This window comes from Podarcis bocagei, assembly GCF_964188305.1.
Source record: "Podarcis bocagei genome assembly, chromosome: 4".
Classification (NCBI taxonomy): Eukaryota; Metazoa; Chordata; class Lepidosauria; order Squamata; family Lacertidae; genus Podarcis; species Podarcis bocagei.
The window spans coordinates 40,008,662-40,035,088 of NC_138128.1; positions in this window are offsets into that span (position 1 = coordinate 40,008,662).

A 26,427-nucleotide genomic window follows, 5' to 3' on the forward strand; every position below is an offset into this window, starting at 1 on the left:
CTTGTCCTTTAGAGCAGTGGGGACCATTTCCCTGTCTCCATTTTCCTGCTATTGGAACATTTGTTTTTTATTCTGAATATTTCAGCACATCTATTTACCTGGCACTATATTTAGTACCACAGTGCCAAGATGGCATATATAAAGATTCAATTGCAATTCCCATCTGATGTCCCTTCCCTCTCCTTTTTACCCCCTTTTTTATGTCCGCACTTTGAATTCAGCACAAAGTTGGTGTGTTTAATTTAAAAAGAAGTAAAACGCTCCTGGAGACGCCTCAGACCACTGCAAATCACCTGCTTTATAGAGGCAGTAAAATTGTGTATCGGATTAGAAGTGATGCTGATCTGAAATTTATGATAACTTTTAATGGCATTATAATTTTTTCCCCTGTGCGCTCCATCACAGAATCGTTTGGATGCACAGTACAGCAAGATGAAATTTGTAAGGGGAGAACATTACGGAGGCAAGCACAGAGGAGGGGTGGGAGAGAAAGACGGTGGAATAGTGCAACAGTCCCATTTGGGTTTTACAAATGTGTTTTCTCTCTACCCTGTGCAGGAGCATCTTCAGCTGAAAAAGTGATCCAGTGATGTGTGTTTATTAATAAGAATAGGTAAATGCTGGGATGCTTATAACCCTCTCCATGCTGGAACCAGAGCCACATATGCTTGAAATATACCTCACTGTTGCACATTTGTTCCACTTGGTCCTCAATCGATTCCGATTTCTACCTAGGTACAAAATATGCACATGCTCCCCTTCAAGTGTGAAGGATGCACATGTGGAAGGTAAAAGCATCAGATTGCCAAATCTGAGTGTTAAAAAGAGATGTTTATGATTAATTCCATGTCCTTCATGCTTGGTGTATACGTGGATTTTGTGCTAAGGAAAACTCATCTGTTAGATTTGGAACCAGTGTGTACCCATTACCTAGCACAATGCGTGTTGTTCTGGATTAGGTGTATACTGTCTGCCCAAAAGGCACAGATAGGTTGTGTGGTTATGTACCATTAACTCATTTGTAAAAGTATTCCTATACTTTCCTCTCATAAAATATCAGGGGAGTGCAGAACAATGTAAAAGCTTTTTTTTTTTTAAGAAAACAATTAAAACTTGTCAGTGAAACTCACCAAATGGTCAGCCCAATGCTTTTTGAACAGCTGAGGTAGATAGGTAGACAGATAGATAGATAGATAGATAGATAGATAGATAGATAGATAGATAGATGATAGATTGATAGATGATAGATAGATAGATTAGATAGATAGATAGATAGATAGATAGATAGATGATAGATAGATAGATAGATAGATAGATAGATAGATAGATAGATAGATAATACTTTATTCGGCTATAAGCCCACAAGGTAAAAACCAACCAATAAATAAAATAGCATTTTACATTCTAAAATATCAACTAAAATATTTCAACGCATACTCTCCTTCACATTACATACAATCTCTTTTTTTTTTTATAAAATTTTTATTGGTTTTACAACATTTTTGAAAAAAACAAACAGACATTAAAAAAGACGAACATACATGTATAGTTTCAAACATATTTTCATAAACCTCCTTTCTAGGACTTCCCCATACCCCCCCTCTCTGCATCCCAATGTCCATAGTTCAACTAGCAACTCCCAATTATTACTTTCCAATCTCTATCATCTTAGTCCTCTCTTACACTCTGACCTTATGTCCCTGTACCCCTTTGTTTCTGGAAACTACGACATTTTAACATTCATTAAGTTTATAGTAGTCCTTAAGATAGCTTTTAAATTTTCTCCATTCTTCTTCTACCGTCTCTTCACATTACATACAATCTCTAGATGTACCATATTGTGGCCTTGGAACAGCTGAGGTGAAAGACAATGTGGCATATTTCACATTCCATGTAAAAAAAAAAAAAAAAGCAAACCAGATTGGCTGTTGATTCAACACTAGCATTAGAACACCATCCTCCACCTAGAAGGTTCTAAAGGTTCCTTGCCCCTCAACATTTGCTGCCTGAGATGGTGGCCACACTCTACCCAATGGTAGGGCCAGTCCTGGAGGCAACTGATATGTAACAACACAATCTACCATGAGCAGATGTGTCCCTTTTTCAGAGCAGGGTGGGAACAACCACATGACTACAGAAAGCCACCAGGCAATGTGAACTCCAGGCCTTGTTTTGTTCTGTTTCTGTCGATAACATAACATTTGTTTATGAAATTTATGAAATTTCTACTTCACCCTTCCTCCCAGTGGAGTCCAAGGCAGCAAAAAACAAATTACCCAAATAATACAATTGAAAATGAAATGAAAACATACTTAAAAACATCTAAGCACCTTTAAAAGCATCCACATACCCTCACAGCTAATAATTTCAAGTTTTCAGGATCAGAATCTCCCCGCCAACAAATGTCTGGGCCAACAAGAGTATTTTTCAACACCTCCCGAATGTTAATCATGACAGGGGGCATTCAAACCTCACCAGAGAGGGTCCAGTCAGGTCAGTGACAACCAGGTAGCATCCCCAACAGAGCCTCCCCTGCCAATTGTAGGGCCCAAGATGGTTGCTACTAGGGGCAACCATCCTGCAATCAGATACTTAAATACTTAGAAAATACTTGTATATTCTACAAGTCAATGAATCAGCCACTTTCTACTATCAGAACCTCCAGCTCTGCTTAAAGAGCTATTTTTCTGAGGCCAACAAATCCACTGTTTTTTGTGTTTGTTAGAAAACTAATGAGGCCATTCTGTTGCAGCCAGCGGTGTTAGCATTCCCTTTAAGTCTCATGTGCAATATAGCATTGTCTTGCACCATCTGTCCACATAAGCCAAGCCAGAATGCTGTAAGAGGACTGCCTTCAACATGATTGCAGAGCTTTGCTGCAGTGCTGCAGGGAGGGGGTGGGGAGCCTTCTAAGGCTCTTGCAATCAACTTTATGGTTGCGATCCAGGACGCAACTACTTGGGAATAAGCCCTCCTAAATGCAGTGGGAGTAAATTTGAAGTAAACATGCATAGGATTAGACCGTGAAGGGCTTGACTTACAGCGTGATCCTACCTGTGTTTACTTAGAAGTAATTTTAGTTGATTTTTATTTAATTGATCTTCATGGAACTTGCCCCCATATTCTTCGGCTTAGGACTGTAGCTTTAGATTAAGAAGTTACACACTGTATGACTAGGAACCCTTTTCAGCCCCAAAGCCGTATTCCTTTCTGATCAGCTTTTATGGGCCTCATGCCAGTGGCCAACAGGGCCAAAGAGGAAGGTGGATGCAGCAACAATGTATATTTTACACTTAGTTTTTGCCTTTGTGGTCTAGTTTCTACACACACAACTCTGTATCCTACATCCAGAGAAGCAAGAAGAATGCTAAGAGTTCAATGGCATATTCTAGTCAGGCATATTCTATATATGCAGAGTAGAGCTAGGGGTGTTGCCTAGGGAGAATGCCAGGGGGCAGAGGGAGGCCTAGAGGGCTACATTCAGCCCCCAGGACTCCTGCACCAGGGTCTTCCAAAGGATTGCCAGAGTTCCCTCCACTCTCAGGTCCATTCACCAACTCAGTGTTTTTATCATTCTTCATGCACTAAGAAAATTAAAACCCAATTTTATAGTTAGCTAACCTGCAGAATCCCATGGGGTGTTCTTTTTTAAAAAACCAATGGACTTTCCAACAAAGAGAATTACCTCTATCAACTCTCTCCAGCTTATAAAGAATTAACTCAGTCACTAAGAAGCATCAGATAAACTTCCATCCTCCGGATAAAACTGTCAGGAGTTCAGCCTACACTTGAGTAAGACTCTGGCAGAGACACATGCCCGACTGGCATGTTCTCTCCCTCCTGGTCTATCGTTCGGGAGCTTCAAAAGCTTTCTTCAGCCCAAACATCACAGCAACCGATGCCAACAGACACCGGCACACTTAGGGATCCACAGAGTTTGTGCATCATGCGCATGACAGACCTCGGCAACTCAGCATGTTGGCTAATCTGCTTTATTTACATATAAACACACATGGAGCACTGCAACATGGCTCCCTCTCTCTCTAGCATCAGACAGCAAAGAGAAAGAGCAAAGGACAATAGTCCCACTTCAGGGAACACAGTAACACAAATATCCTGTCTCCGTCACTTCCCACTCTGTGGAGTCAAAACACATACCGTCATGTAAAAGACAGCAATCCTATGACTGCAATCATAGATCAATAATTCTAACAAAAACTTCTGATTTTTGCCTTAAGCGTATCACACAGAGCGCTACTGGGCAATAGTTTCTGGCACTGGCGGATGAAGAAGGGAGTGGGGGAGCGTACCGCCCCCAGCAGTGTGATCCTGGTGGGGTGCCATCGCAGCTGACCCCCCTGCCCGCGCTGGGCGCCACGACCCCACAGGCGGCATGTCTATCCCCGAGGACGTGCGCCACACCCCTGCGGGCGGCGTGCCACATCCCCGGGATGTGTGGTACGCCTCCAGGGACACGTGCCAGCCCTGCCCCACCTGCTCTCTGCCCCCCGGTGCTGGAGCATGAAGCTCTGCCACTGGTTTCTGGCCAATCCACACCATACATCCAAAGCCCATCCCGTGCATGTTTAAAGCAAATTACTTCTCCAAAGGAATCCTGGGAACCATAGTGTCTTCAAGCTGTTGGGAATAGAGCTACCATTTCCCCGGATTCTTCAGGGGAAATCATGTGTGTTGGTTGTGCTTTAAATGTGTGGTGTGGATAAGTGGGACTTGCAAGAAAATGTTGCTGTCTCCTCTCAAGAGTGCTCCTGTTCAGAGTTCCAGCAAACTGTTCTCCAAGCAAGTCTTTCCACTCCTCTCCCTGCCCCCATTTTCCTATTTTTCCTCCAACTGATGCTCGACATTCCATAGCGATGCTTGCTCCTCACTGGGTTGCTTTCAGGTGGGTTGCCGTATTAGTGGATGTTTTTAAAGAGCGGGGACAGTTGTATTTTTTCTTTCTTGGTACTGCTGCAAACCTTGGAGTTCCCCCAGGAATGATGACACTTCCTTGTTGCTTCTCAGTGGGCCTGCTTGGGCTCCAATTCATTGGTACTCGCCACCTAAAATTGCTATTATAGAGGGACATGATTAGGGTAGCTTTCAGATTGCTTGAGTCTATAGTTTTCATCTGCAGAATAAGTACAAAGATTGGAGAATGCAGGAGGAGGATTAAGAAGAGAACTGGAATACAATATTGTGTTATATGGTATAACACCAGACCTATTCAAACCACCCATTCATGTATTCCTATGTTGCTCTGATTCAAGAAAATCTAATCATATCTAAGTGGCATTTACATACCAGGCGCTCCAGAGGGACAAAGAGTTGTTGCAAGTACTCAAACCTCTGTGTATATTAACATCATGACATTTGTTCATATCACCGCATGTGTACAGAGAGGCTAAAGGCCAGTATGTAACGAGTAAGGTATCTTGTGCATTAAAGTATTTTCATAGATCACAAAATCAAAGCATGATTGCTATATGCCACATCTGATCATTACTGACACTTAAGTAAAAAATACCTTATTTTCTGATGTTATGCAAGTTGGACAACAGGGTTTCTCAGAGAAGTAATTTTGGCTAACTACCATTAGAAGGGAAATGCTGAATTAAATCACCTCCAAAATATAATACATTCCCCGCCCCACACCCACCCAGGAGATTTTCAATTATTCTATTTTTGCAAAACAGAAAGGTTACATATGAAAGCATTCTTTGCTTTTTCTCATCCCGAGAGCTTGCATTTCATTTGCTGAAAAAAGACAGATACTCATCTAAGGAAGATAGATACCCATCTTTATCAGTCCAGATATTGGATTCTTATCTCATTATACATGATAAAGCTATTTTTAGCCATCTCACCCTTTGCTTTTTCCTGTAAGACCAATTGCAGTCATTAACAGTCATCAACAGGTTTACCACACCTATCAGCCAATCACCAATTCCCACCACCCTTCTGAGTAATACCCCTCCCCACCCTCTCACTATGTATAAGGGTCTGGTGACATCTGTTTCAGTGTACCTGAAGAAGTGTGCATGCACATGAAAGCTCATACCAATAACAAACTTAGCTGGTCTCTAAGGTGCTACTGGAAGGAACTTTTTTTATTTAGTCCAGATAAAGTTGGGCATAGCAACATAAACAAGTAACAAGGTAAAAACGGTAAAGGTACCCCTGACCATTAGGTCCAGTTGCAGACGACTCTGGGGTTGCGTGCTCATCTGGCTCTATAGGCCGAGGAGGCCGGCGTTTGTCCTCAGAAAGCTTCTGGGTCATATGGCCAGCATGACTAAGCCGCTTCTGAAGAACCAGAGCAGCGCACAGAAATGCTGTTTACCTTCCCGCCAGAGTGGTACCTATTTATCTACTTGTACTTTGACGTGCTTGTGAACTGCTAGGTGGGCAGGAGAAGTAACAAGTTAGTCGCACCTAATTTAAATCATGCTTCTTTCAATGGGATTTGGTCATTGCTATATTTAGCTGCATCAGGATTACAGTTAGCTGGATCAGGGTTATCATTTTTTACTTACAGAATTAAAGTTTCACTCCTAAATCAAATGATGCAAGGATCGTCCTTTGCAGTAGCAGTCTCCCAGTTGTTGAATACTCCCCTCCCCCTCCCTGGGAATTTTGCCTGGCAACTACCTACATCTATTTTGGCCTTTTAAAAATGTGTTGAAATGTTTAAGCTACCCAAAATAGCTGACATCTTGCTGTGGTTTAAGGATGTGTTTTAGCTTCACATTAATAATAATATTAATAATGCTTTATGATTCTGCATTGGGTTGTTTTAAACCAGGGTGAGGAATCTTTTTGGCCCAGCAGCCAGATTTTTTTCTCTCTCCCACACAGCACAGGCTAACTTTTGTAGGGGGCGGGACCATCTAGCTGCCAAAATTGGCCCACTGGAGTGGCGGAAAATGGTGACCAAGAAGAACTGAACTCCCTACCCATGATGAGCAGAGAGTTTGATCCTAGTTTCTGCAGAGGTCAGCTGTGCAGCAGAACAACACCAGATTAAACTCCCCAACCATCAGCTAATGGGCTCTCTGCAGGGATCCACTATGTGGGGAGCCAATCCAGTGGCATCTCTGCCTGCCCCACGTGACATCTGAGTAGTCTGAAGGACAAACTATCTCATGGTCCAAGTGGAGAGGACTGGCAGGTCAAATCTGGTTCAGGTGGTGCTGAAATTGCATGAGCTCTGCTCTGACGATTTGATGTGACTGTTTTTAGAATGCCTGTGCTGCTACATGAGGATGTTTCGTTGGATTTGTGAATTTAATTTGGTTATATGTGCAGTTTTTGTAACTTTTTTGCCATTGTTTTCCATGTTTTTACTGTACAGTGGTACCTCAGGTTACAGACGCTTCAGGTTACAGACGTTTCAGTTTACAGACTCCGCTAACCCAGAAATATTACCTCAGGTTAGGAACTTTGCTTCAGGATGAGAACAGAAATCGTGCTCCGGCAGCACAGTGAAGGTGGGAGGCCCCATTAGCTAAAGTGGTGCTTCAGGTTAAGAACAGTTTCAGGTTAAGAACGGACCTCCGGAACGAATTAAGTACTTAACCCAAGGTACCACTGTATTGTGAAATCACTTCAAGATGCTTACCAGGAAGCGATTCATTGATGAAATAAATAATAAATAGCACATTGTTAGACTGCAGCAAACTGCTACAAAAGCACAGTTCCAGCAACCAGCTACTGACAGGGACTTGCCATATAGCTGATTTTACCTTCCTACCGACTAGGTGATATGTCCTCTCTACCAAACAGCTAACTTCACCTTTGGCTATCCATCCATCCATCCATCCATCTTCTTGTGACTTCACCATGATTACTGTGGCTGCTTCTCTGAAGGTGGGAAGTGACTTTCCACAAATCTGCCCCAGGGAATGCTATTGGAGACAATTCCAGATGATAATTATAAAGGTCGCTTCAAAAGCACAACAACAACAACTTAAAATACCACCGTATACATTTGTAAAATGTAGAATTTTGGCATTTCCCACAATCTTTCTTTGAAACATTGATCCATTTCGGGGGGGGGGGGGGAGATAGTGCATCAGTCATTTTAGTTTATAACAATAATACCATACAAACTTTAATAGGAATCTGTTGTTATCATTATTAGGTCATTCATCCACTTTTGTCTGCCAATCCCCTTTTCTGCTTGCATGGCCTTTCTCAGAACAATGGATCCAATGGAACAAGGAAGGTGTTATATACTGCCACGATGCAACGATCAACAAGTGGGGAGCTCAGCTGTTCCCATTTTCAGAAAGCTCCACTTTCCCAAGCACATTTGGCCTCGGGCAAGCTGTTGTTATCAGGCCTTCTCTGAGCCGAAAGATCCAGGAGATGGCTAAGTGAGACCCTGAGCATTATTCATTTGCTATTTTTTTATACACACACACGCACACCAGCCCAATTATCTCTTGTGTGAGAAATGAATCGAGTGCATTTTCTCAATCAAGAGTTGCCTGTGTTCTCCTTTCTTGGAGAATTAGTCCTATTGATAAGGCCCAGGTGAAGAGTTCCAGAAGCAATTAAAGGGAGTGTTGTACCTCTGCGCCATACCTTGATAATATTTCTTTTCTCCTCTTTTCTCTGCATCTTTATCGAGCCCCGGAATCAAAACTAGGTGCATTGGAGATGGCGCCTCATAAAGGAAAGCTGCACTTTCCACTGACAAAGCCTTGATCCAGCTGCACTTCAATTAACAGAGTGCAGGACTCCTGCGCAAGCTGCAGCTGTGTAGATTAAGGCAGAGGGAAGCCTCCATGCAAGGAGAGAGGATCCACAGGGGTTCTTTCACCATTTCCTATCTCTAATGGCTCCTTTCTGGCATTGTTCAACTTTTCCTGCGCTTGCTCCTTCCCCTGACAGTCCATTGACCAAGAGCATGGTCTTCAGATACTCATCTTCAGGCCAGAACTAATGAATGCAGCGAGCCAATCAGATATGTCAGAGCAGACATTGCTTCTTCGATCAGTGAGATTTGAGGCTTAACCTCATCAAAATGTTTTCACAACAAAGGTCAAAATGTATCTGGCTGCAGACACCCCTCCCCCAATCCTACCCTCCACCCTGATATCAGAAGCCCAATTCTGGCTTCAATTGATTTCAACTGGATGAAATCCACACACATATCAGGACAACAAATTAGACGCTCATTGATTATTGATTTTCAAAAAACAGTTAATATATCGGGGGGGGCGGGGTTGTTAAGTGATATGCACATACGTTTCCAAAACCAAAGCTTTCATTGAGGCAAGGACTACAGAGTTTCAAGGTGTAGTGTTTCAATTCTGCATATCTGTGATTTTTATTGAAACTTTCCCTATTAATTTTAGAAGGCAGATCTCAATGATAAATAGAGAAATGCACAAATTCATGGACAAACTGGATTGAATCCAATCCCACAGTGTTCATTGTTTCTGTTGATTTCAATGAGCTTGGGATGTAGCTCTGAGAGACTTCCTAACCAAACAAATGCAATATATAATGTGAAGAACTATAATACTAAATAATGGGGAGAGGGCTCTTGTGTTCAGGTTCTGTTTGTGAGCTTCCCATGGGCATCTGATTGGCAATTGTAAGAACAGAGGGATGGACTAAATGGGACTTTCGCCTGATCCAGCAGAGGTCTTCTTACATTATCATGTTAACTATTTGCTTTATAACGCAAAGCTTTTGAAATACGATATAGTTACATATATCATTAACAATAAGCAAAGCCAAGGTCATGCTGTGAATCTCAGGATCATTGGAAACTGCTCAAGCATTTTGGTTCTGGACATTAATGGTCCGTTCTGTGTATATTTATTAGAGGCATGCACCAGCTCTGCATGCAACCCAAATTATTAGGTACATAGTGCAGGTGAAGTGTTCACAGGCTTGAGCCAGGTTGTATCATTAACAAGACATCTTGAGTTGCATCAGGTTCCCTGAAGTCCTGAGTCACCTTGTGGATTTGGGGTTCGGAGCTGACTAAGGAAATGCCAGGGATGGAAAGCAGATGGGTGAAGAGGAATGGGGATATTTTGTTTTGACAGACAGGTCCAGATTTTAATCACAGTGAGTTATTTTCCCAGGGGAGGGATGCTGAAGTAAATGTAATATCACCATACAATTCTCTGGTGCAACCAGACTTAGAATACAATGTTTTCTCTTATTTTCCCTTAGGTCTATGAAAAATTTTCTTAGAGTTTCTCTTCTGCACTGCTGCTTATGTGTTTTTCCCCCTGTTTTTTTCTACTTACAACTGTTTATTCTCCCAGTTGTAGCTTTCTGGCTCAAAGTTTCATCCATCTTGTCCATTCTTGCACAGTCCTCAAACAATGAAAGTATTCTCCATCCTTTTATCACATCTAGGGATGGGGGAGAATTTCAGTTCAGTCCACATTTACAGGTGAAGTTACCTTATTCACACTTTCACAAAACAATCTGCTAACCGTAACACAGCCATTCTTCAAAATTCACACTTCTCTAAATTTTGCAGTGCACTTTTCCAGCTAAGTAATATGTACAAAAATGAATCCACTGGATAAAGTGTGCATTGAAAAGAATAAATTAATGCAAATAATATGCAAAAAATGCACCATATTGGGGGGAATTGCTTTGCAAAAATGTATATACTGTATTAGGCACAATTGCATATGACTATGTACATTAGGAGAAATTTCTGCTAAAATGCTGATGAATTTCCCTGATGTAGCTGGTATGCATGTCAAGAAAAAGAAACAGCACAGCTGTATTGGTACTTCCTGATGGGGACTTACCGTAGTTGGCACAAATATTATGATTGATCCACATAAGTTCTAATTGTGACAACAGGAAAATGAATGTTTATTCTGAAATTCCGCTTGCAGAAGGTGAGGCGTGACATACCCGATATCCAGGCATTCCAAGAATACTTAGCAGGAGGAGAAGCCAAACAGGTTGCTCCTTATGGCTAGATCTCCAAAGAATTGCCTGTTCTCAGCTGCAAAATATCTCTTACCTTGCATTAAATCAGAGCATGCATTAAATTGGAGTCCTCCAACCATGGCTTCATAGAGAATCACTGCTGAGGGGTTTCAAAAGGTATTTATTTACTCAAATTCTTTGTCAGTGGGAAGAGGCAAGTGCCTCACTAATCTCATGTAAGGAAACTGGGATTCAATCCCCTGCTCCACTTGAGAGACTCTGTCTGTCCCTTGAAACTTCATTCATATTTTTTGGCCTCCATACAGCTACCCTGCTGTCCCCAAGGGTAAAGATTTCTCCATGTTACATTTCCTTTCATCTTGGCATTTACATTGCCCCCAACCTTGTGCCTTAATGCTATGCTTAACAGGCGTTTTGTTTTGCACTTAACAGACAGGTGCAACCTGAATCCACTATATAAACCAGTATGTGAGGCAGGGAAAAACAGTATCAGCAAAATAGCCACCACTACAAAGTAAGTAGTGTCTGTTAATTATTTTTTAAAAACAACAACAACAATGAAATACTGCACAGCTGTCATATGGAGTGACCAAGGATACATCAAAAGAAAGTTCTGAAAGTTCTAGTTGCTGGCAGGATTGACCCAATCCAACACTTCCTGATCATTAACAGAGCATATGATTATTCAGGATGTACCTGCATATTAAACAAAGAGTACAGCATCCGCCCACTCTGGCTCCAGTTTGTTGGCACAAACGAGCATGCAAAAGACAGAACACAGTGATGGCTTCCTCACTAACCCACCCTGGCCCCTGCCAACAAGCTATGCCAGAAATTATCAAAAGAGGAAGCTCTAGCATTTGAGAGTATGATACGCTGTGGTAATGATGCACGCCTGAGTTGTTGTCCTCTTTCTTTCTTAGCAAGTGTACTCTTTTTGCTAAATATTCTGTGTTATAATGGTTGCCTGTTCCATCCCTGCTGTAGTGTATACAATGAGCTGAATCACAATTCACTTTTACCTCAGTAAGTGCACTGTATCATTGAAAATGCACGTAGCAAATAATGTGCCCATTACTAAATCTACATATGGTGTCAGTGATTGTGGGCTACTACAACTCATCCTTTGCCAACCTGGTTCCCTTCAGCTGGTTCCCTTCTACGTCCCATCAAATAGCCCTCCTAGAGTCCAACAGATTCCTCATTCCAACCTGGATATTGGAAGAACTCCAGATCTGAAAAGCTATTGCATCCGTCTTCTATGCTGGTGAACCTCTCCCTGCCATTGGACTCATCTATACAAAATGGAGGTTTCAGATGTGAAGTCCCTGTGTGAAGCATCATCATGTGGAACTATTTATTGGTGGCTTCCATGTTGGATTTGCTAACATTTGAATTGGCCCTTGGTTTCTCATCACCTCCCTTCTCATACTTCCAGTATCATCAAATGTTAACATAAATTATGACTGCGCTTTGGATTTGCTTCTGAAGAGCTGAAATATGATCCCAGGAAGCTTGGGTTTTGATCCTTTCCAAAGTCTCTAGGCAAGTAATAAAAATATAAGTGGCTTACTATATATATATAAATATACACATTGTTCCATCTTTCTTTCTAAGTCACTTTACCATTTCACTGCAGACTTTGCACTCAGGCTGCTCCTACTTCACAGGCTCTTCTTCGGGCAATGAAGCCTCAGGGAATGAGGAGACAACCTGTTATACTGGCCCACTTCATCACTTCCCCATTGATAGCTTCATTGCCTTTTCCATGTTGGGAAAGTGAACTTCTCTACTCATGGAGATGTGAATTCGCATTCATATAGGGAGCCGCCCTGTGTAGAGATATACTCCACTGCAGACATTCAGCAAATCATGATTAGATCATGTGCGTTCCTGCTCTCCCTCATGCAATTCCAATTGTGAGGCAGCGGGGAGGAGATCTTAGCACCCAAATAGGGTTCTCCCAAATAGGTTTCCTGTAAAGCAGGAAAGTAGTGTGTGGAAGAGAGAAACTAAACAATTGTGGAATGGGAACAAAGTTTCCTGCCCATAGACTGCTCCTTCCCTTGGCCCTGAAAGAAGGAGGGCCCCATATTTTGCATCTCAAGGTAACATCATTACAATTATTTACATTTATGGGCCACACATCCTCCAAGGTGGACCACGTAATCCTTTCCTCCACCCCTATACTTTTGCTCACAACAACCCTCTGAGTTAGACTGGGCTGAAAATAATAGCCCAAAGTCACCCAGTAAGCTCTGGTGCTGAGAGGAGATTTAAATCTGGGTCTTCCCAGTCCTAACCGGACACTCTACCCAACACACAACACTACTTCTCCATGCTGTACCATGTTTTTAATATTTGGTTGGGAGCCTCCCAGAGTGGGTGTATAAATAAATTATTATTATTTATTTTTATTTTATTATTATTATTATTATTATTATTATTATTATTATTATTATTATTATTATTATTGCAAACTATGCATACACGCACCCAAACCTAAGCTAGTGTGTCATATATCCATATTTTGCCTCCCAATATCCTAGTTTAGTTCATTACAAAATATGTTAAAGGACATCAGTCCTCCTCTAAATCTTAGGGACACCCTACTGTTAAATATTCGGCATGTTGAAAATCAACTATTTATTCTTACTCTGAGCCAGTTTCTAATCCATGGCAGCACTTTGCCTCTCACACCATGACTACTTAGTTTCCTTTAATAGCCTCTTGGGAGGGAATCTGTCAAAGGATTCTTGAGGAAAAGTCTAGATAAATTATATCAACACATTCTCCTTTGCTTATTATTTTTGCACACTTAAATAACTCTTCCAGGCTGCAGTGGAATCATTATCTTTAAGGGAAGATGTCTTGATTTGTCCCTGTGGTACTATGTTTATCTAAATGATTTAAAACTCTTTTTAGTTATTGTTTCACCTCAATTAACTGATACTAAAATAATCCTTATTGTTCCTACTGGTCTATAATATTGACATTGGCTGCGATTCAGCCCTCTGTTATATTTACTGGCTTTTCAGTTATGTTCCAATGTGCCACAGCTTTTCAATGTTCCTCTGGGCCAGGAGTGGGGAACCTGTGGCCCTCCAAATCTTGCTGGACCACATCTCCTATTACCCCTTAACCATTGGCCATGGTGGTGGGGGCTGATGTGTCACCTCAGGGACTTCCACCACCTAAGACAGCCCCCTCATCCCACCTCATGGGTGGGCTGGGCCTGACAACAACTCCCATCATCCCTGACCGTGAGCCATGCTAGCCAGGGCTGATGGGACCTGGAGTCCAAAACATATCTAGGACACCAGAAAGGCTGGTCTGCCCTGACTGGCAGCAACTGTCTAGGGTTTCAGCGAGGAGTCTCTCCTAAATCTAACTGGAGATACCAGGGATTGACCTTTGAGTACAACACATGTGCGCGCTGGCTGCAAACCAGGAAGTTGCTGGAGTTTGCAACATCAATAAAGTTTGAAATGGCGCTATGCACCATTCCGTATGAAGTGCACACTGCTGCAACACACTTTCCAGACCTCCTGATCACTGGAGAGTCGGGGCTCACTTGTTATTACCTCTGATCTAGGCATGCCTTCCATGAAGCCTCTGCCACGTTCTTCTCTTCTCGGGCTCCAAGTGCTGTGCTCTTCACGAGTCTGGGTTTTATTTCATTGGAATACTCAGCAGCCACCAGGCCACCACATTGGCTCATCCAGCAAGTTCCTGAAGAGGCTAAAAAAAAACACCCCCACATACAACACACTTGGCTTGCATTCTTCTCTGCCTTCTCAGAAGGGGAGAGAGAGCGAAAGGGAGTGCATTCAAGTGGAAATGGTTGGAGTGCACTTAGAGGAATTTAGCCAAAAGGAAAAGGATAGATGATGGTGGCTTTTTTTTTTATTCCCTCAAAAAAAAAAATCCTCCAGAAGTTAAAACTGTTTTAATCAGCTGAAAAACATACGTGGGCTTTACAGCTCCAAGACAGCTTGCACAGGCGCCGATAAATGCCTATCGCTCATTTGCATACTCTAACAGCTACACTTTAATCAGCCTCCTAATCCCTGATGGTATTAATGAATTTTTTTATGCTCTCTCTCTCTCACACACACAACCCCCCCTCCCCTTTTTTTAGTATCATGTTTGCTAATTCAAAAATGATCAGCGGCTTCTGTGTGCCTTTTTTTATGCAGGAAATAATGGGTGAGCCTGGTACTCCTGTTATCCCACTCTCACAAATAATTAAGACTACAAAGGGTACAAATCAGTCTGAATGCGCTGCACAAAGGCTTGAGCTATGCAAAGGCCTCTCTCTCTCTCTCTCTACCTCCCTCTCTCCCTTCTCTTCATTTATTCTCTTCTTCTGACAAGAGGTGGGTAAGAAAGATGCTCAGCAAACTGACAAACTAGCCATTCCCCCCGAAAGAGAGAGAGAGAGAGAGAGAGAGAGAGAGAGAGAGAGAGAGAGAGAGAGAGAGAGAGAGAGAGAGCTTTTTATACTAAGGGACTACTGGTGTTTATTTCCTTTATCAAGGTCCACTCACCTTATTATTTGACACAGATTTGTCTTGAAGGTACAGGGTACCAAGTGGATGACCTTCCAATGGGCTGGTTTCCCGCTTGTTGTCACTCTGCTTTTCATCAGAGGAAAGGGTTGTAGATTTGTAGCCTTATGCTCCGCATCCTTCCTTGAAAGAAAGACCCATTGAGTTTCCTGGATGACTCCCAGCTTAGCGCACATGGGGTAAATGTACAGCTAGGACAAAGACAGAAGTAGATCTCAGAAAGTTTTAGTGTGAATGTCCTACAGGGAAGGTGACTGAGGTGGCTGTTCTCCATCTCTGGTGAATAAACTGCTTGCAAGGCCTGTAGAGAAATCTATGCAGCCATGTTCCTTCCGGTTGGAGCAGTTGCCAATACCTAAGGGTGCATCTCCCTAAGGAAATTTCCTGAGCTCCCAGAGCAGCATTGTAGCACTAAGCTGAAGATGCAGGGAATATTCTTAGAAGAAGATACAACGTGTTTAGAAGCATTCTTTGCCAGATTGTGTGTTGAGTCTGGGCAGAGACCAGCATGAAAGGAGTACCCTAGACATGTGGACTGTGGTGTGCTGCCTGGAATGTGTGCCAGAACTTATTAAAAAACCTCCATGTGCATGTTCCCTAAACGTGTGTTTTTCCCAGGATATAAACTTAGATGTCCTGATCCATGGTATACAGGAGTGCAGTAATGCTTGTGGATCAGCTTCACCTTTACTCCTAAACAGGTGATTGACAGAAAGCAGGAAGGAATAGTCTGGGCTGTATTCCTGCTTCCCACATGTGAGGTTCCATAAATGCAACAGAGGACGTGCTCCAGTACTTGTAGGTTTATGGTTTGGAAATCCACTCCTCCATCCACTGACTGTCCCTGCTACCTTTTTTGCCAGGAGCTCTTCCATGTAGCAGGCATGATCCATGCTGGTTAGCCAATCTGGTTAGCTCAGATCTGCCCACACTAGGTCAGATCCCACCCATATAACATGCAGATATTAATGATTTGGTTGTCTTGGCATAGGATCAAAGCAAGATGCAATGAGGAAGTTCCGAGATAGTAATGCCCCAGGTCTTCCACTGAGTCTCATCACCAAGTGCAGATCTGAACTAATCCAACATTCTCCCCACAAAGTGTTTCACTTGTAACTTTTCAGCTCCTCCATCCTTGCCAAATATGTCCTGATGGGCAGGGGATGGACCAAGTGAGATGGATGCCCCAAGGTGTTAAAAATTAAGCTGCAAGTTGGAAAAGAAAAGCATTGAAGCATTGCAAAGCTATACTTTAATGAGCAAGACAGACTCAGCAAGAAGCGTCCATTATTCCTGCTAAAATGGCTGTCAAATGCCTAAAGAAACAGCAAACTGGAAGATAAGCAAAAGACAAGCCCAAGTCAAGTACTGCTTGTTCCTGTGCTCTTTGAGAAATAATAATAAGAAAAAAGATCCATGTGTGTGAAAAAATAATCTTAGATGGCATGCCATTTCAAAAATGCAACTCTTTTCCTGCAAAAAACTACTTTCTCTCTCTCTCTCTCTCTCTCTCTCTCTCTCTCTCTCTCTCTCTCACACACACACACACACACACACACATTCAGTCTGATGAAGATTTCTGATGTGAACTCAAAAGCTTTCCCACTATTTTGTAATGGTTTGGTTGGCTGTAACAGAAGGATTTGGGGAATTTTTCAAAATAAATGTAGCAGTGCCTGCTAATACAGCCTACTTCTCCCTCTGCATCACTTATTTAGTGGATTTCCCTATGAAAAGATTGGATGTGCTGGTTATGCAGAGGACTGGCAAATAGCACCCCCAGGAGATGATATCATCGTCATCTCTGCTGTGAAATAAGTGGGGGCACTTTGGCCCTGACCCTCCCTGCTCCACTACATCACTGTGGCATTCCGGTCTGCATTATCTCAGATCTTCCTAACACGACATGAAAAAGCCACTCCATTTTAAACATTAGGCCAATGCATGGCACACAAAGCATCAGTCTAAGGACATTCTGTAAAACCTTACAGTTCTCTCCTAGTGAGATCCAAATGAGTTTATAAAGTTGATAATAGCTTACTTATTACAAGTCACCGTTTGGGGGCATTTTGTGTTACTATTTCAGTCCAAGCGCACCATGCAACCAGCTTTATCTGTAAAGAAAAATAGTCTGAAGCAAAAATGCCATGGCCAGTGTGTTGTGTGTGTTTATTACAATATATTGTAGATTATATACCCAAATCGTCCTTCAGGGACAGCAGGATAGAGGTTCTAAGCCTTAATGCCAGGGCTTAATTTGACAAAAGGCTTAGCCCTAGAACTTGTTTTAACTGCCAAGGTTCAGCCATGTGAAGCAATCATTTTAAAAAAGTCCTGTGGTGTCGCTCTCCCTCACCACTGAGGAACCACAGCCTCACACATCAGGGATTAGGGGGCAGGTCTTATAGGTCAAAGAGGATAGCTTCCAGGCAGGTTTGAGCACTTTGGCTGTTGCTTAGTTACAATAAGCAAATGCCTGTGGGATCAGAAGCAATTAACCCAAATTTATTCACCAGTGAAATTTCACTCTTCCAGTGAAATCAACTGCAAAATTTCCATATATATATATATCACGCATACACACACACAAACACATGCATACATCAGAGTGGCTGTAACAGCAAAAATACCATATGCCTCTAAGAAATTTTTGTGTATGAAAGAAACATGATTTTGAAAAGTAATGAGGCAAACAGTAGAGGGAGACATTGTTCCATGCTCAATCTAGGTAATTGCCAATTTCCAACATTTGCTCTCTTAGGGTCATGTTTGTTTTTCTGTTTATAGATTTGTAAAGTGCTTGTCCAAATAGTTCTCCAGACTATGTACAAATAAAAATAGCAAATAAATGATGACGTGAGTGGAAGAGCCACCTTTTGAGGGTGGAGGTCTGGAAGGCACCTGCTCTAAACATATTAGTGCAAGCAGTGTGTGGAGAAGGTGCCAGGATCAGTCCCCGGTGGCTCCAAAGTCAACAAATGATCAGAAAGTAGGTGCTGGGGGGGACGGACTTGTGACAGAGTCCTCCAAAGACCCGCCAGAAGCCAGAGTAGACAGCACTGGACTAAGCAGACCAATGAGCTGACTCAAGGTAAGAAAGCTTCATGTACTTTAACATGGAGGATGACTCTATCAGTGGCTACTAGCCATGATGGCTACAGGCAATTCTGAGATTCATAGGCAGTATGCCACCAAGTACCAACTGTTGGCAAACCACAGCAGAAGAGGACTGTAGCTTCAGGTCCCACTTCTGAGGTTCTTGGACATATCTGGCCAGCAACTGTAGCTGACCTAGAGAGATCTTTGGTCTGATTCCTTGTTCTTATTACTTTCTTAAGGTAGCTCAGAACCTTGACTTGGGGGAGTGGGGATGAGACCACCCTATTTCTTTAAGCTGATTGTTGGGTTGGCTGGAAAGACATCTGGAAGAGGGGTGAGGGCAATGAGGGAGAGGGAGAGGAGGCAACAGCATAAATAATGGTCTTAAATGCAGCGAGGAGGGGAAAGGAAGGATCTGGAGCAGGTGGAGAGGACTATAATGCAGGGAGGTGGGGGGAAGGGCAGATAACACGATGAAACTACAGCAAGGGTAACTGGATGGGCAAGAGCTGTACTAGCTCCAGGTGGACCTTTGGGCGATCTGTCTTCAAGGGGCTCCCATCCTCCTCGCAGTTGTTACCAATTCTCGATTCCCATTGCTCATTCACTTGCCTTCTTTCTTGAGCCCAGTCTACAGTATTAGCCAGAGGGATGGCGAAAGTAAATTTGAGCTGCTGATCCTTTTCTATTCTCCTGTTATGGCTTCTTCAGGAGCAGCAAGGAGGAGGAACAAGGTACCATGGGGGTTGGGAGTGAGTTTTTTGCCGTGGGCCTGGGCACCTGACCAACTACAGCAGTACCTCTGGTTATGAATGCTTCAGGTTAAGAGCTCAGCTAACCCGGAAGTTCGGGACACGGGTGGCACTGTGGGTTAAACCACAGAGCCTAGGACTTGCCGATCAGGTCAGCGGTTCGAATCCCCACGACGGGGTGAGCTCCCATTGCTCGGTCCCTGCTCCTGCCAACCTAGCAGTTCAAAAGCATGTCAAAGTGCAAGTAGATAAATAGGTACCGCTCCGGCAGGAAGGTAAACGGCGTTTACATGCGCTGCTCTGGTTCACCAGAAGTGGCTTAGTCATGCTGGCCACATGACGCAGAAGCTGTACGCCGGCTCCCTCGGCCAATAAAGTGAGATGAGCGCCGCAACCCCAGAGTCGGCCATGACTGGACCTAATGGTCAGTGGTCCCTTTACCTTTTATCCTGGAAGCAGCTGCTCTTGGTTGCGAACTTTGTCCCAGGATGCAAACGGAAATCGCACGCTGGATGCGAAAGCACGCCTCAGGATAAGAACAGTTTCAGCTTAAGAACGGACCTCCGGAATGAATTAAGTTCGTAACCAGAAGTATCACTGTATGCCTAACTCTGATGGCAGCCCTGGGCAAGAGTTGGGGGTGCAAAGGAGAAGGGGGCTGCTTTCCGTCTCCTCCTCCTCCAACACCAATGCCATTCTACCTCACCTATGAAATTTCACAGGCGATTGCCTAATTAGAAGTAGCAAACACATCGTTCGGAGGCCTAATAAATATGAGTCATATTTTCAAAATGTTCATGTGCAAAGAGCCATTTATATCTTCATTCTTGTGATGAAGTACTGAGAGCTTTAGATCTTGTCAGCTCCTATACTGCTAAGAAAGGAAGACTGCAGTGCATGTGAAATTAGAAATGATGACCGGGGCGGTTGACACATAGGCTGGTTTAAGCATTATCCTGTATTATGGATTCATTCCATTAATAATTTCTAAAAATAGTTTTGTTAAAGAACTGGCATCCATTGCATTGGATAGCATTATCCATTTAGCAGAGAAAATCAGACAGGGTCATGCTTAAACTTTTTAAACTGCTGTTGTGCATATATCAGAGTGAAGGTACTTTAAGCTGTTTTTAATATCGTGTAATATTGTGTTTTAATTTTAATATTGTGTTTCAATATTAATATTGTGTTGCGATTGCTGTAATCTTTAGATGCGGCCACGATAGCCAACTATCGCCCAGTCTCAAATCTTCCATTCTTGGGCAAGGTGATTGAGCGAGTGGTTGCTGAACAACTCCAGGCACGCCTGGAAGAAGCGGACCATTTGGATCCCTTCCAGTCGGGATTCAGGCCTCATCATGGGACTGAAACTGCCTTGGTCGCACTGGTTTATGATCTCTGGCGGGCTAGGGACAAAGGTGAGAGCTGTTTCCTAGTTCTGCTGGATCTCTCAGCGGCGTTTGATACCATCAACCATAACATCCTTCTGGACCATCTTGAGGGGCTGGGAGCTGGGGGCACTGTCATACAGTGGTTTCGCTCCTTCCTCCTGGGCCGTGTTCAGAAAGTGGGGGGGATGAGTGTTCAGACCCCTGGGCCCTCACTTGTGGGGTGCCTCAGGGTTCTGTCCTCTCCCCCATGCTTTTCAACATCTACATGAAGCCGCTGGGAGAGATCATCAGGGGATTTGGGCTGGGTGTTCATCAGTATGCGGATGATACCCAGCTCTACCTCTCTTTCAAATCAGAACCAGTGAAGGCAGTGAAGGTCCTGTGTGAGTGCCTGGAGGCAGTTGGAGGTTGGATGGCAGCTAACAGATTGAGGTTGAATCCTGACAAGACAGAAGTACTGTTTTGGGGGGACAGGAGGCGGGCAGGTGTGGAGGATTCCCTGGTCCTGAATGGGGTAACTGTGCCCCTGAAGGACCAGGTGCGTAGCCTGGGAGTCATTTTGGACTCACAGCTGTCCATGGAGGCACAGGTCAAATCTGTATCCAGGGCAGCTGTTTACCAGCTCCATATGGTACGCAGGCTGAGACCCTATCTGCCTGCGGACTGCCTCGCCAGAGTGGTGCATGCTCTGGTTATCTCCCGCTTGGATTACTGCAATGCGCTCTACGTGGGGCTACCTTTGAAGGTGACCCGGAAACTACAACTAATCCAGAATGCGGCAGCTAGACTGGTGACTGGGAGCGGCCGCAGAGACCACATAACACCAGTCTTGAAAGACCTACATTGGCTCCCAGTACGTTTCCGAGCACAATTCAAAGTGTTGGTGCTGACCTTTAAAGCCCTAAACGGCCTTGGTCCAGTATATCTGAAGGAGCGTCTCCACCCCCATCGTTCTACCCGGACACTGAGGTCCAGCACGAGGGCCTTCTGGCAGTTCCCTCACTGCGAGAAGCCAAGTTACAGGGAACCAGGCAGAGGGCCTTCTCAGTAGTGGCGCCTTCCCTGTGGAACACCCTCCCACCAGATGTCAAAGAGAACAACAACTACCAGGCTTTTAGAAGACATCTGAAGGCAGCCCTCTTTCGGGAAGCTTTTAATGTTTGATGTATTATAGTATTTTAATATTCTTTTGGAAGCCGCCCAGAGTGGCTGGGGAGGCCCAGCCAGATGGGCGGGGTATAAATAATAAAAAAGAAAGAAAAGAAAGAAAGAATCCATCCTGTGACCTTAAGGTGAAGGGCAGGTAATAAATTGTAATAATACAAATGTATGCGTGCATGCACACTGCAATCCTAAAGACATTGTGTTTAATGTAAGTCTCGTGGTAATCAATAAGATAGAGATACAGGATAAATTTGTTTTAAATGCATTTATACATAGAATTTGTCAGTTCCGACCTGATCAAGCATTGCTCGCTTTGGAATACCAGTTGCATCAGGCAACAGCTACTATACATGTCGCTTGCACACTGTTGCTTAAAAAAACATTTTTTTCATATAATTTTACATATATCTCTATAATACAAGGGTACCTTGGTTTTCAAATGCCTTGGTACTCAAACAACTTGGAACCCAAACACTGCAAACCTAGAAGTAAGTGTTCCAGTTTGCAAACTTTTTTCAGAAGCCAAATGTGCTCCATTTAGAGTGCCATGCTTCCATCCTGAGCACCACACTTCCATTTTGTTTTTGTTTTTTGTTCTTTTTATAATGATATTTATTAAAAGTTTAAGAATTTCAGAACACAGAAAAAAATAGAAAACAACAAAGAAATTACAATACATTAAAGAAAAAACATAAAAAACAATACAACAATACAACGTGGAAACACACAATAACATTAAAACACATATCCAACATTCCATATCTTTATCTTTCTTTTACTTGTTTCATCGACCTCCTCACATCTCCCTTCTCTGTGTTCCCATTTCAAAATCTTATTCAGCAATACTTCCACCACACTTCCATTTTGAGCGTTACGCTGAGGTCTGTCTGTTTTTGCTATTTATTTTGCATTTTTGTTTTTGCAGCTTTTTTGTTTTGTTTTTGTGACTGTGTGGAACCCAGTTCAGCTACTGATTCATTGATTGTGTGACTGAAGTACATTGTTTATTGCTTTCATTTTATGGATCAATGGTCTCATTAGATAGTAAAATTCAGGTTAAATTGCTGTTTTAGGGGTTGTTTTTAAAAGTCTGGAATGAATTAATTTATTTTGCATTACTTTCTATGGGAAAGCGCGTCTTGGTTTTGGAACGCTTTGGCTTTGGAACAGACTTCTGGAACGGATTAAGTTTGAGAACCAAGGGACCACTGTACACATTAAATATACAAGTTCCATGCTGAATTATATGCACCTAATTTTATAAGTATATGAAGGCATATGAATTGTTATAGCAATATATGCATTATTGTATTGTACTGTATGTATTGTAGTATTGTGTTGTGTTGTATGTTTGTTTGTTTGTGTGTTTGTTTGTTTTGTTTGTTTGTTTGTTTGTTTTCTGGTATGCTTTTTTGCATATGGTATGGTCTGCCCTGTGGAACACCCTCCAATCAGATGTTAAGGAGATAAACAACTATGACTTTCAGAGGACATCTGAAGGCAGCCCTGTATAGGGAGGTTTTTAATGTTTTACTGTGTTCTATTCTGTTGGAAGCTGCCCTGAGTAGCTGGGGTAACCCAGTCATTGTTTACAGCTAAAGCATACTCTCATATCTTCTGCTATGCAGAATCTCTTTGCTATGTGTGAGTTAAAAGGGCTTGAAATGTACAAGTCAGAACTCTCTGTGCCCACACAGCCAGTTCCTGCTTTGTACTTACAACTAGATGTGTTTCTGCAATGTCACACAGACACCACAAAAGTGGTTGCCATGTGATTGAGGCACACTGTGCTCTGAGAGAGAAATATCCAGGTGTTAACAGTTACTGAATTCTCCAACACTCTGCTTCTTTTCCCATAATTAGTTGCCCTGATGCCTGTAGAGTACTTACATCAAGAGTCCCAGGGCCACCCTCGAGTACTATACAAACGATTGGTATTTTAATGGCAACTCCTGTAAGGAAATAAAGGCTCAGTCAGTCCCATGTGCAGAAAGCTAGTCATTCTTTCCCTTCTTGCTGATGCCCGTTGGCAGTTACCTTTGAATCCAGTTAAAATGAACAATATTTATCTCAAATAACATTAAGAGCAATCAATTAATAGCTTAGTTTCTTGTGGACTTGGTGATGCTCATGCCTGCAATTTGATTGTTTTCTCAGCATCAACATGTCATCATTTTCATAAAAATATCATCCCATACCCCCCCTTCCCATTTAATTCAGATTTGCTGTTTCTGGGTTCTGTTTTTACTTCTCAGATTGTCCAAGGAAATGGTAAAACTGCATTAAAGGAGATGATATGACATTTTGATGAGGACAGTGTCATGTGGACATTGCACTGGTCCCGTCCCCCCCAATGTTAGGAGCACAACAGAGAAAGATGAACCCCTCTCCACCCGCTGTGATCCAGATCTTTATCCCCCATCCCATCCCTCATTAAGTGACTGTTATTTGCATTTGGGAAGACACATTTAGTCTAGTTTGGCCCTAAACAGAACAAACTGAGTGGCTAAGAAAAATTACCTGTTAGTCGTCAGAAAGTTCCCAAATGGTGGTATTCAACGTTGTGCTGTGTCAATTATTTCATCAGGGCAAGCATTTCAGTTTGCCAGAGAGAATGATCTCCCTTGCCCCCCCCCCCGCCATGTGCTGTTCTGGGGGTTCCTTCAATCTAAGAGGGGGAAACCCATTGCACAACTGGAAATCCTTGCTCAGGCTGATGGGACTTAGCTTAATTCCACACCATAGATTTAAAGCACACTCAACACACATTGAAGTCACATGACCTCTTGCAAACAATCACAAGAGCTGCAGTTTGTAGCTGAAAATTGTAGCTCTGTGAGGAGGAAACAACAGTTCCCAGAATTCCTGGAAGTCATGTGATTTCCATGTGTGTTGGGTGTGCTTTAAATCTATGGTGTATAACTGCTCTTAATCTCACCTGAAGCACACGCTCACGTTATGGCCTTAGCCATGCTGATCCTTTAAGCCTTTGCTTCCCATGTACCCATCAACCACAATGTGAGGATGAGTCTACTGGCCTGTTTAAGAAAGGATTACTGAGTTAATTTATTAAAAGTTTGCTAAAGTAACTGCTACTAGAGATACAGATATAGATCTAGATAAATATTTGTGTAGGTATCAATTAAAACAGAATCTAATAATTGCAGATTTAGGATGTGGATAAAAATACATTAGAAAGTCAACCTTTTGGTTTCATTGAATCAAAAAAGAGGGTTTTTTTAACCGAATTGGACAACAGGGGAACAGATGTACTTATTTAATCACTGTAGTGGAGCAGAGTGGAACACAGGGTCCTTTAAAACAACATTTAACAAAATAATAAAATCTTTTCACGTTTAATATTCTGTAATCCAGTGTTCAACTTTCTTTACAACATAAAATGCTGCATGTCAAATGCACCAATGCAATGCTTCTCTTTAAATGACACTATATACGGGAAACATTTTTTTAACTTGGGGTTTCAGTAAGTGTATATCATTTTACACTTATCATCATCGCACACAAATATCATCCATTTAGTATATATTGTACACTTTTTCTCAATATGTGTACCACTTGTTGATGCAGACCATCTTTTTGCATACCTAATATATTTCAAACGTATCCATTTTAGCTGGTAGAATGTCTTACTTTAGGAACAGTCCTATTACCCTTGTTATTATCACTTGAGTTCTGAAACTGAAAATCACACTGCTTTGGAGGAAGATTTGTGGAACAAACAGAGGGGGGTATGCAGATTTGTGACAGAATGTGTTTCCTATGTGATACTGGAATGTAAATTTTGAAGCCATGGCTTAAAAAAAAAAAAAGTACTTAAGGTACCCATGAAAAAGATCTAGGGGTTTTAGTAGACTACAAGCTTAACATGAGTCAACAATGTGATGCAGCAGCAAAATAAAAGCTAATTCTGCTCTAGGCTGCATCAACAGTAGTGTCCAGATCAAGGGAAGTAACAGAACCGCTCTATTCTGCCTTGGTCAGACCACATCTGGAATATCGTGTCCAGTTCTGGGAGCCACAATTTAAGAAGGATGTTAACAAGCTGGATTGAAATGACATACATTATCTCAGTAACTCTTAAAACGGCCCTGTAAAGTAGACCAGTATCATTAATCCCCGTATCACAAATTGGGGGAATGGAGTAAGGCTAAGTCCACCCAGTGAGTTCACAGCTGAGGTGACAGTTGAATCAAGGAACACTTGCCTCCTAGCTCCTGCTGTTAACCACTGTGCTACATCTATAGTCAGTGGGACAGGCCATCATTGGATGTACTAGAATAAGGTTACCAGATTTTTTTCAATGAATCCGGGGACACTTTTCAACTTCAGTAGGAATGATAGGATTTTGTCAGGGGACTGATTTGTAAATCCAGGGACTGTCCCTGGGAAACGGGGACATCTGGTAACCTTATTCTTGAAGTGGCTTTTTCATTCTGCTTGCTTGCTCTTTTCCACCATAAAGAAGAAGAAGAAGAGGAGTTTGGATTT